This window comes from Oryza glaberrima, chromosome 10 (genome assembly GCF_000147395.1).
Source record: "Oryza glaberrima chromosome 10, OglaRS2, whole genome shotgun sequence".
In the NCBI taxonomy this organism is placed as follows: Eukaryota; Viridiplantae; Streptophyta; class Magnoliopsida; order Poales; family Poaceae; genus Oryza; species Oryza glaberrima.
In genome coordinates, this window is record NC_068335.1 from 2,522,315 (window position 1) to 2,535,263 (window position 12,949).

The 12,949-nt window shown below is 45.4% G+C and overlaps 1 non-coding gene and 1 pseudogene across 1 annotated transcript; one reads left to right on the forward strand and one right to left on the reverse strand.

The window, feature by feature from the left end:
- Nucleotides 1-1,452: 1,452 nt before the first annotated feature.
- Nucleotides 1,453-2,676, forward strand: LOC127753391 (uncharacterized; annotated as a pseudogene).
- A 1,938-nt stretch (nucleotides 2,677-4,614) lies between these two features.
- LOC127753600 (small nucleolar RNA Z247) lies at nucleotides 4,615-4,753 on the reverse strand. Its single transcript, XR_008012655.1, has one exon. It is a non-coding gene; the product is annotated as a small nucleolar RNA Z247 (small nucleolar RNA).
- Nucleotides 4,754-12,949: the final 8,196 nt, after the last annotated feature.

A 12,949-nucleotide genomic window follows, 5' to 3' on the forward strand; every position in this document is an offset into this window, starting at 1 on the left:
CTCGTGAGGCGGAGGGGAAGGTGGAAGAGGAAATACGAAGCCGAAGCGATCGAGAGATTGTGGGGGGAGAGTGGGAGACGCCGATTACGCTCATCACGGCGTGGGGTGAGGCCTGTAGTTGGTGGCTTGTGCAATCGTGCTAGGATGGATTGGGCTGGGCCTAGTTGCAATAGTAAATGTGTTCGACCCCGAGTTTTGTTCATCCAACGGTGTAGATGCAATCTAATCTACCGATCCAAGGGCTGTAAATTAATGATGACGTGGATCATTGAGGTTTGAGCTTTAGGATCTTAATTGCACTTAGTGGGGGATAACTTTATAGGAAGAAGGGATACACTATTGGCATTTGTAAAATCTTCCAAAAGTTACTGGCATGTTTGACAAGACATATTTCTTTTGGAACTCTGTTAATGTTTTAGTGTAGTCTATAGATCCATTAACCAGTCTTCAGCATGGAACAAGCCAAGCAGTAGGGACGGCTAGTGCCATGGATGAGCTAGATAGCAGGACGAGCGATGGATGCGACAATGCTTGATGGTTCGCCGGATGGGTCGTTGGGGTAAAGGCAGTACATCTCGGTTGCAGGCCCTCTACCTCGCATAGATCCTATGAACTTGAGAGAAGCGGCGCAAATAGAGATACGAAGAGAGGGAGGGTGCCGTGCATGAGCCGACGTAGGTCAACTTGTATATTCTCTCACCAGCATGAGTATCTCGCTTATGGTCGGGATGGCCTCGACATATCCTCGCTCGTCAATGACCTCGTCGCAAAATCCTAGAGGCTCACGCCATCCATCCAACTGCAATGGTACCTGGGATTCTCACGTCGTGAGAGGAAGAAGAGAGGAGAGATGAGGGAGGAAGAAGAGAGAGGAGATGCGAGGGGCAGTGAGGTTATTTTCTGTTTCTTTTAGTGTGTTGACGGTCCAAAATGGTAAAATAGAAACAATTTAATAATTACAATTGTAAATAATTAAAGTCATTCAAAAGAGTGGCAAAGTCTAAAATCTCCTTCCGGTCAGCTATAGGGGAGAACAACAACACTTTTAGAGTGGACACATGTGTGAGGTCCTAAACTCCGGGTGTGTTTAGTTCGCGAAATTTTTTTTTGTCACATCGGACATTTGACCGGATATCGGAAGGGGTTTTCAGACACGAATGAAAAAACTAATTTCATAACTCGTCTAGAAACCACGAGATGAATTTATTAAGCCTTATTAATCCATCATTAGCACATGTGGCTTACTGTAGCACTTATGGCTAATCATGGATTAAAAAATTCGTCTTACGATTTCCATACAAACTGTGCAATTAATTTTATAATTTATCTATATTTAATATTTCATACACGTGTCTAAATATTAGGAAAAAGTTTTTTTTTTTAACTAAACAAGGCGTCGAAAACTCGAAATCGAGTCCCTCTCCACTCGAGTGAGTAAAACAATCCATTCCCCAACACCTCCGCCCACTTCCCACGACGGCAGGATGGCCTCGCCGTCGGCGGCGCCCGCTCTCCCGGACGAGATGCTGGTGGAGATCTTCCTCCGCCTCGACGACCCCGCCGACCACGCCCGCGTCTCCGCCGCCTGCGCCACGTTCCGCCGCCTCATCTCCGGCCGCGCCTTCCTCCGCCGCATCCGTGCCCGCCACGCCCGGCCCCTCCTCGGACTCATCGGACACTTCGCCAGCCCGTGCGGCTGGTTCCTCCCCGCCGAGCCGCCCCACCGCTCCGCCGCGCCGCCCGAGCCGTCCAGCAGGCCGCCGACTTCGCCTTCTCCTTCCTCCCCGCCCCACCCACCGGCTCCCGCTGGCTCCCCCTTGACGTCCGCGACGGCCGTTTCCTCGTCTCGACCTCCAGTGCCCCCGGCGGGGACGTCCTTGTCTGCGACCCTTTGCACCGGCGGTACGTCCGGATCCCCTCCATCCCCGACGGCCTAACGTCCGACGTCCGCCGCATCTGCAGGCGGCTGCATTTCGACTATTTCCTCGCTCCATCCGCCGGCGACGGCGAGGAGGGGGAGGATTCGTCATTCGGAGTGGTGTGCAGAGCTTGGACGCGTGATGTGTCCATGGTCGCCGTCTTCGTCTTCTCTTCCAGCGCCGGGAGCTGGCGTGCCGTCACAATCGACGGCTACCGTCCCAGATTCACGTTGTGCCGGCGCCAATACGCGCACGGCTGCTTCTATTGGTTTACCTCTTTGAGGGGAAAATTACTCATGCTCAATGCTCGCGACATGGAGATTTCCATTGTTGAATTCCCTCAGAGCTGCTTTGGAATTGGGCAGCATGCCATTGTGGAGGCTGGAGAAGGCAGGCTTGGGTTGTTTACCATTGGTGATTGCAATTTGGACCTCCATTCTAAGGCAATTGGAGCTGGCAGCATCGCCGGTGATAATGAGTGGCGGCACGATAAGACCATCCCATTGCTGCCCAGGTACAAATGGGATATTATGAATGCTGCCGAGGGGTTCTTACTCCTAAAAGGGTTTCCACTGGACCACTATCCGCCACGGTGGATCCCTACCGAAATACCTTGTTTCACACTGGAGCTTAAGACATTGCTTCTCAAGAGGCTGCGTATGCTGCATCTCCGTGTTGTTTGTGATGCCCTTCTCTTATATAGAAGCTTCCCGCCGCCGTTATCACTTCCAAGCATATGAAATGGTAAGAACTTTCCATGGTATCTGCAGTCACGGGGGAACAATGTTTACACAAGTTATTTCATCATTTAACGGTGTTGGTACTTTTAGTTTGTCCACATATCATCCATGGCAGTTGTGTTTGTGTATGAACCTGTGAGTTAAGCGAATGCCATGCATGAAATCATGGCCACCCGGTTCTGTTTCTCCACCATTTGAGGCGTTGTTTTCTCCTGTGGGCTCAGAATTTTGTACTGCACCTCTATCTGCATCAGTCTCAGCAGTTTGATTAGTATGGTTAGGATCATCAATCATAGGTTGATCATTAACTATTGCACCCCCTTGATCAAACTGAGTTGGCGGAAGGAGATCAGGTGGAAGAACAAGGACTTCTGAGCGGAGTCGGGCGCCGGCGTTTGGATGAAGATTGGCAAAGGGATAGATTTGTTCGTCGAACACAACATCCCGGGATATATAGACGCGGCCTGTGGAGATATCTAGGCACTTAAACCCTTTGTGTAAAGTACTATAACCGAGAAAGGCACATTGCTTGGATCGGAATTCAAGCTTTCGATGATTGTAGGGGCGCAGGTTTGGCCAGCATGCACATCCGAACGTGCAAAGAAGATAATAATCTGGCAGTAAATTGAACAGCCGGAGGAGAGGAGTTTCATAGTTGATCACTTTAGAAGGGGTTCGGTTTATGATATATGCTGCGGTGGTAAAAGCTTCATCCCAGAATTTAAGTGGCATAGAGGCTTGAGCCAGCAAAGAGAGCCCTACCTCAACAATGTGGCGATGTTTGTGTTCAGCAGATCCGTTCTACTGGTGAGAGTAGGGACAAGCAACATGATGTTCAATCCCTATACGCTGAAAGAAGGAGTTCAGGCGCTGATACTCCCCTCCCCAATCGGTTTGCATGGATTTAATCTTCCTATTAAGGAGACGTTCCGCAAGATGCTGAAAGTCATTGAATTTCTCAAAGACTTCAGATTTATGTTTAAGAAGATATATCCATGTAAATTTGCTAAAGTCATCGATAAAACTAACATAATAAACTTTATTGCCAACCGAACTCGGTGCAGGGCCCCATACATCTGAAAAAATAAGTTGCAAAGGTTCTGAAGACACACTAACAGACTTAGGGTAGGGAAGCTGATGGCTTTTGCCTTTCTGGCAAGCATCACAGATAGAATTGGGACTAGAGTCCCGGATTGCAGGGAGTTTATTTTGACTAATAACTCGATCAACAATAGCAAAAGAAGGATGCCCTAAACGACTGTGCCAGCGGGACAACGATGGCTTGACGACTCCAAAGGCCTGCTTGCATGAAGGATCTGAGGACTTGTTGGTTGGCAAGGGGTAGAGGCTGCTTCTACACCTGCCTCGCAGGATTGGCGTCCTCGTGACCTGATCCTTAACCAAAAAGAAATGAGGATGAAGTTCAACAAAGGTTCCATTATCTCTAGTAAAGCAATGGGCAGAAACAAGACTTTTGTGTGCATCAGGGACCCGAAGGATATTTTTAAGCAAAAGATTGCGTTTAGGGGTACATATAGTAGTATGACAAACATAATCGATGTCCATACCTGTTCCACCAGCGTTGTGGACTTGTTCACTGCCGTGGTACTTGTCCTTCACCGACAACTTCTCCATCTCGCCGGTGATGTGGTCAGTCGCGCCGCTGTCGACGTACCAGTTGGTGTCGATGCCGTAGGAGCTCGATGTAGCAGTAGTGTTGGCGCTCTTCTCTTCTCCAATGAAAGAGGGATCAAACCTCTTCCAGCATTTGGCCACGGTGTGACCAACCTTCCCGCACAGCTGACAGGTTGGCTTGGGCTTGCCATCACCGCGGCCGCGACCAGAGCCGCCGCCACGATTGTTGTTGCCGCCTTGCCCACGTCCTCCGCCGCGCCCTCCTCGCGACATGGCGTTGGCAGAGGCCTGCGACGCGTTCTGGAGGAGTTCGAGCCGCGACTCGAAGCCCACCAGAAGCCCATAGAGCTCATTCACCGAGATTGGATCGGTACGGCCGGTCACAGCCGTGACAACCGAGTTGTAGTCGAAGTCGAGACCGACAAGGATGTAGGAGACCAGTTCCTCGTCGTCGAGCGCCTTTCCTGCAGAAGCCATTTCATCTGCAAGAGCTTTCATCTAGAGCTTTCATCTTACCCACATATTCAGCAACGCTTCGATTTCCCTTCTTGGTGTTGGAGAGTGCCAGGCGAGTGTTAATCACCCTGGCACGAGACTGCGACACGAAGAGGCTTTCAATAGCCTCCCACACTTCCGTCGCCTTGGTGAGAGTTGCCACCTAGGTCAAAACTTCACGAGAGAGGGACGACAGCAGATAACTCAGGACCTGCTGCTCCTGCGCCACCCACTGAGGTAGCGCCGAGTTGCCACCTTCTCAGTGGTCTTGCCATCATCCTTGGTGATGACGGTGGTTGCCTCCGGCGCCTTGGTGCTCCCGTCAAGGAAGCCAGCCATCTGCGCACCTCGCAGGGCTGCAAGCACTTGTGCTCTCCACAGCACATAGTTGCTCTTGGTCAGTTTCTCAGAGACAGTGTTTCCATTAATAGTTGGGGTAGCGCCGGTGGAGGATGACGCCATGGATGGATTTTTGGAGGAAGAAAAACGAGTGGAGGGTTTAAGGCTCTGATACCATGTGAGTTAAGCGAATGCCCTTCCTCCAGGCTCGCCTCCGTGTTATATAGAACCAGGAAACACCCCTAGCGTGGTTGTTACAGAGATTGTTACAGATCAGATAATCATGCGCTATAGCTATCGCTAGTTACAACAAACTCAGGATTAGATAAGCCTCCTGTCTATCCTAACAAACTTAATTTTATCTAACAGAACCCACCTAGTATTCCGTCAGATAGGGCTAGCGCTACGAAATTGTTTCATGTTTCACTCACTTATCAAGTCATATTTCTTGTATATCTAGCCACACGTGTTTTTCTTTGGTATAGTTTGTCGGTTTTGCTACACGAACTTACAGATGGCCTGGACATCTGTTATGTAGTATACACCAATGTGGCATTTGTAAGATCGTTCAAAATTTACTAGCTTGTGACAGCACATATCTCCTTCTCAATTTTGTTAATGCTTTTGTGTAGTCCGTAGAGCCACGGACAGTTTACAGAGTATCAAGGAGACAAATTAATATGTTTCTTCTAAGTTTCCATGTTGGATTGAAATAGCGAATGGATCGAGTGAGCAGCTACCTTATGTATCTCTCTGCACAAATTTCAAAATTTGTCTCTATAGATAAAACAAATAGTTTGCATTATCAGCATATATGGCCACATGATGACATTATGCTTGGCATCTGGAAATCCTTATTATGTCTTTGCTAGTTTACTTTGATATATTCTCCTTAAATTAATCTAATCTTTGGTGTTTCTGTTCTCTTCACATATTGGTCAGGACTAGGATTAGCCAAGGGTGGGGGGCAGAGCCGCAGAGCAGCGTCTGTTGTTAACATGTGTCTTATGCCTTAAGGACACCATGGAAGATATCAGCCTGCTACTGACGATGATGGGCATGCATCTATCTATATGTACGGTACAACTAGCTTAGTTGATCAGCTTTTCCATAGTGGTTTAGCTTCTGAAGTCTTGCTCCTCCTTTTTGCCCTTAGACTGCATTCTGGAACTAAATAGCTAGTCTGCAAAGCAAGGCATTCAGCCTCCCCGCACAAGCTATATATTATATGCTAGTAGTAAAAAAAGAAAAAAAAAAGTTTCGCATTGTTCACTTGATCGTTGCGTTAACATGTATAGTATCCACTAAATATGGACATATGGCGCACTTTCGATCTAACCCATCATGCCAAATTTGAAAATTATTAATCCCTCTATATTTATATTAATCGTACAATTGACATTATTATTTGGTCATTAAAAACTCTTAAATAAAATATTTAGTTCGAAAACATAAAAATCGCATATATGTGTATGTGTGTGTCTATATATATATATATATATATATATATATATATATATATATATATATATATATATATATATATATATATATATATACACACACACTAGCAAAATGCCCGTGCGTTGCACCGGGTATTAGCTAGGTGGCTGAAGTTTGATATCAAGGATTTATCAAAACACCTAAGTATGATTATAAAGCATAGGTGATATGTATAGTGATAAAAAGGTCACGTTTGTTTTTGACAATTAATCTACTTTATATTTTTATGATGTGAATGATGCTTATGACACGTGGGCCCAATGGTCATAGCAAGGGAGGAATGAATGATGACAGTTAAAGTGATTGGTTTTGCACAGAAGTTGATAGATGAAAATTTTTGTGATGAATAGAAAAAACAATATTTTAAAGTACATAATCCTAATGAAAAAGAAAAGAATTGACTTAAGGACATATCCTCCCCAAGACACCGTCTTCAACGACAAGTCCCGCGCGCCACCGCCGCCTACCCCGATGGGTGCACCCGGGTTCGGTCCCTTCCGCTGGAGCCCATGCCTGCTGCGGGGCATGCCTTTCGGCGCGTGGGACGCTGCCTCCCCCTTCCACAGCGGCGGCGGTGGAATTGGTCCCCCTATGCTAGCACCGTTCTTCCGCCTGCCTACGCCGTCGTTGTCGTCGCTGGTAACTGACTTATTCGATTGATCGGTTAGGATCACTCGTGAGTTTGATAAAACATTTCCCTGTTGAATCCCTAACCCTAAATTTGTTCTCCTTCCTCTCCCACCGCGAGTAGCAGCGGCGGCGGGTGCCTTCCCCACGTCGCGGCCTAGGCGTGGCGGCGGCTACCTCCCCCATTGCGAGCAGCGGCGGCGACAGGGACGGCGGCACCCTTCCCCGCCACGAGCGGCCGTGGTGGCACCCTCCCGCGGCTTTCAATGTACGGATCCGACGGCAACTATGGATGTACACACCTCCTCGTAATTCTTTTTTCCCTTTACTTTTCTTTTTTTTTTTTGGGACTTCTGATTTGCGTGGCTTAGTGAACAGGGCACCTCCTCATTTCCGACTCTGGATCTGGAAGTGAGTGGGGGTGGGGAGGGTCAGAGGAGGAACATGTTGCCCTCTCCGTCGGATCTAGCCCCCCTCTCTAGTGACCTCAATCCTAGGCGGTGGCATCCGGACCATCTCCTCAGCAGACACGCGGCGCGAGCCGTTGGCACAGGGCCCCGTGGCATCGGTGTCCTGGGGTCGGTGGAGCAGCCACGGGAATGATGCGTCTTGAGCCTCTGGTGATCGCCTCTCCTCGCTATCTTCTTCTGCCACCACCGCCCATCCTCTCATTATGTATTGCTTTGTGATATGATCGATTCTGTTGGTTTCAAACTTTCAATCTAGTGGATCCTCCCAGCTGATTTTGCTGAGTTCGATTCAGAGTCCGAACCAACAGGAGGCCAATGGTGAATCCTGATACAAACAGATATCATGAAGCGGACAGTGGGGCAACGGACAAAAACAAAAAAACGCGAGGAGTGAAAAACGCGGTGACGATCGGAAAGTGACTTTTTTAAGTAGTTATGGTTAAAATAATAATACTGCTAATTAACATACTACTAAAATCATTAGCAGTAAAACGTTGGGAGTACTAATTAACCCATCAACACGTCTCATGCTCCCAACCAGCCGTCCATGCACGGCAACAGATGGCCTCATCCCTCAGGAACCTGCATACATGTCCCAGGCTCGCAATCCCGCCTGTCCATGCACGGCAACAGCTGGCCTCAGCAACCAACCGAATGGATAAGGCCTCAGGATCCCATCAACCCACCAAAGAAGCCGCTCTCTATTTCCTCGAGATACGGGCGCACCACCGCTCGAAGCTCTCGCACCCTCGTCTCACTCATTTCCGTCGGATCCCCTTCCCACACACATCGCCACTTCCCTAGCCGGCCGTCGCCACTTCTCCCCTTCTGGGCTCGATGCCGCCACCGCGAGCAGATCGAAGGTGGCTTGGGCCCATGCCGTCTTCTCCTGTGCGTGGCTAGCGCGCGGCCGTGCAGATCGGACGGTAGGCCAAGCCATGGCGGAGACGGGCCCACGCCGTGGGAGGGATAGCTGTGGCGATAGATCGAAGCAGCGGTCTCAACGGTGGCGATGTGGCGTATATCGGGGTGGCGTGGGTTGACGAGCTCTTCGCCTCTCCCCTCCGACGGCGCAGATAGGGGCGGAGGTGGCCGAGCGGCCTCCAACACATCTTCTGAATTCTCTAGGGTAGCTATAGCCTATTTTAGGTCTGATTTATTTGTAAGATTGGGGTTTTTAAAGTAGTTTTTGGGGATTTTCGGATTTTGTTTTGTTCGTGTGTTCATGCCTCTCTTTTTATGGTCTGGTTCTTGTTTTCTCATTTTCCTATTGGCAACTTGATTTTCGATGCGGTTGGTTCCTCTTGCTGGGATGGATTATGGTGTGATGTGAGCGAGTGCGATGCAGGATAGAATAGCACGCGCAAGGCGGGACTGAAGCGAACTGGGAGCAAGCTGAGCGGATATGGACGCTGGGGCAAGGACCAGCCGTTGCCATCTCCCACTCTTGCGTCACCTTGGACGGGGACGGGTGAAAGCGTATTAGGACGAACGGAAAATTACTAATCTTTTAGTTAGTTAAGACACATACATATTTATATATATATATACATACATATACATATATAATATATATATATACACACATACATACATATATGCTAGACTTTTTTTTCTTTGTAACACTTTTACAAAGGATTGTATCATATGCATATAAGCATTCTCATGTATACATCGTGCATACCAACTAAAAAATACCATAAAAAATTCTAGAAAAAAATGTACATGTGTTTTTAGTATTATTACATCTAATCTTTAAATTCATTATACACATAAAAAAAATAAAATTATGATAGATTTATACTCTTAAATCTGTCATGTTTTTTATCTTTTTTATTACAGTTAAAATATAATAAATTTAAGGTTAAGATTTTACACATAGTGTAGTACTATTTGTGGTACATGTACTCTTTTTCTAGAATTTTTGGTCAAATTTGTTAGTTGATGTGTACGGTGTGTAGTTAAAAGTTTGTGTGCACAGAATATATTCTCATTTTACAATATAATAAATTTGTTAAATATTATTATCACTATATTCTAATAGAAAATTAATGCACACTAAAGACCGAATATAGTTAACAATGTGGTATATTTGAATATACATAGCAAAGAGAAACATTACAATATTTTACTTTAAATACTTTTAGTTACTAATCAGAAATCATCTTCTACTTTTTTTAAAAAAAAAAGAAACCTAATCACCAACCTGAGGTCATTATTTAAGAACCAACTTGGGGTGTTATTGAAGTATTGAACCAGAAGTTTTGACTTTAATTTCTAACTTGGGGTGATGAAAGGAGAAAACAAAGGGAGGAAGAAAGGGAAGTAGTTAAAGGATCGGCGATGGGAGTAGGGGGGGAGCGCTCATACGTGACAGGTCGATCGCCCGCACGGTCCCCCGCGCCCGCGCGTCCCGTCTTCTCTCCTATACCGTATATGTATGGTACATACATACATATACAAAAATATATATAGAGAGAGAATTTGTGTAAAAATATATATATACACGTATACGAAGTTTGTATATGTATACGTACAAAGTTTTTATACATACATATACAAACTTTATATATGTATTATATAAAATATACCATCTTTGTATATGTATATATACAAACAAGTCTGCCGCCCCCCCCCCCCCCCCCCTCTCTCCGTGCGCGTCACGTGTCGCCAATTAGCTATTCTGGTAGCTTGGTCTGAATGCAACACGGACTTGTCCGCTAGGATTTAGGATGGGGAAATGCTCCTGTGGCGAGGAAAGAAGAATATAAGGGAAAGGCGACAGAACGACAAACAACTTTTAAAACTCAATAAAATGGGAATTAAAACGCTAAGCAAGATTTTCGGAATTCACAACAAAATGAACAGAACTTTAAAATTAGTTAGGGCTGTTACGAGATCTATATCCATACAAATTACGCAACATAAGGACACTGGCTATTCAATTTCAATGGTTTAGCTTCTTATGCTGTGTCCTTTACTCTATTTTCCTAACTCATCTCACTCATTTTTCACACACACGTTTCATAAACTACTAAACTGTGTTTTTTCCAAAAATTATATACAAAAGTTGCTTTAAAAAATCATATTAATCTATTTTTTATTTTTTAAAACTAATAATTAATTAATCATGTCCTAATAGGTTAGCTCTTTTTTTGCGCATGAGAGATGAGTTAAGAACCTTGTGGTTTGAACAAAGCTTAGGCTGTGTTCTCAATCTCTCGTACGGAAAACGAAGCAATGGATTAGTGCACGATTAATTAAGTATTAGTTAAAAGAACTTTAAAAATAGGTTAGTATGATTTTTTAAAGCAACTTCCTTATAGAAAACTTTTGCAAAAAAAATCACTGTTTAACAGTTTGGGAAGCATACGCACGGAAAACGAGGGAGGAGAGGATGGGAACTAGAAGAGCCAAACGCAGCCCTAGAGTCTATTCTATTCAGCCATTGGATTGAGCAACGATCTCGTTTTCCGTTAGCATGTTTGCTAAACTATATGTTTCGTATAAAAGTTTCCTATATAAAAGCTTCTTTTGAAAATCATATTAAATTAATTATTTGTTAAGTTTGTAATGATTAGTACTTGATTAATGAGTTAATGGTTCTTCTCATTTTACGTGTCAGTGAGAGTTGCTCCTCTTTTTAGACTGAGTTCGGCAAAGTGAGTTGGAAGTTAATCTCTCGTACACGTAAAACGAAGTGGCTTATTAGCACATGATTAATTAAGTATTAGTTTTTTAATGTATTAATATGATTTTAAAGCAACTTTTCTATAGAATTTTTTTAAAAAAGCACACTGTTTAGCAGTTTGGGAAACGTGCGTGCAAACAAAGAACGCCGGAGAGTTGGTAACACTGCACAGCCTATTAGAGCAAGTACAGTAATCCTACTCAGCAGGCTCCAAAACATTTTTTATCATTAAATATATGCATGGAGGAGAGAGAATCGAAGAGAGAGAATGAAACGGGCGACTAATCTGCCGCCCGGGGATAGCGCTTTTCCAAGCACGATTCCGCAATAAAAAAACAGTTCTGTGGGGTCACACCAGAATCCTTCGATCCCGTGTGATTTTTTTCCCTGCATTGATTCTCACCTCTCGCTCCTTCCATCCGCACGAAATTGCTTACTCCTCCACCTGAGCCCCACCGCCGTTCATCGGAGTCCAATTTCCATCGCCGTTGAGAATCGTGTGTGCGGAAGCTCCGCCACCATCGCCTGATCAAAGCCCGCGCACCTTATAGCTCATGTTTCTGTCGTGCTCAGTCATCAGATCGATGTTTGCTGTCCGCCAGATCGATGCCCTCCTTGTGAAGAAGAAAGCACTGTCGCCATGCCAGATCTACTGCCGCCTTGTAGCTGTTCCGTTGGTTGAAGCAATCAAGCAGCTAGGAGAAATGGCTCTGAGTTCCGTTGTGTTAGTGGATTTGGAGATTTTTTTTTCCCTGTTCCTTTTCCCGTCTTCTCTCGATATATGCATGTTGTTTACACAAAGCTGACAGTAGATGGATTTTTTAGGAGCAATGCAATTGTGATAAGATTTGCATCTTCCCAACAACATTTCACTAGCAGTAATTATCTACAGCCTAATCAATTTTTTTTACAGGTTCTTGTTCATATCACAAGTTCATACACATATATGGCTACACAGATATAGTTTAGGGTTGATCATACATATTTATGTGGACATGCATAATTAAGTATTTTATCAATGAGTACAGTCTGCTAATCTATTGTACTGGTTGTTTTTAGTATTAGCTACAAAATAATAGTATAAAGGTAAGTGGAGCCAGCTGCTGGCTACACTATTGATCTTGCTCTTATGCATTCTGGAGCTAAATAATGAGATAGTAATAGCCAGTGTGCAAAGCTAGGTATTCAGGCCCCGTTTAGCAAATGGTTCAGACCCTCCATTTTTTGGAGTGGACTTAGCAAAGTTACTCATAAAAAATGAACTAAGAGTATGAAGCTGTATTTTTGCTACTCCACAGCTCTACACCACCCCAAAAGATCCATTACCCTTTAATTTTTTTACATATTTACACAAAAATACCACAGACCTATCCCACCCTACCTCACTTCTCCCACCTATAACCCAACTCACCTCGGAGCAGCAGGCGAACAGGCTTGGCAGCGGCCTGCTTCCGGCGGCGACTTGACGGGCGGGTAGCGCGCGGTCGGCCAGGCACGCAGGCGGGCAGTGCGTGGTCGGCCGGCGGCGTG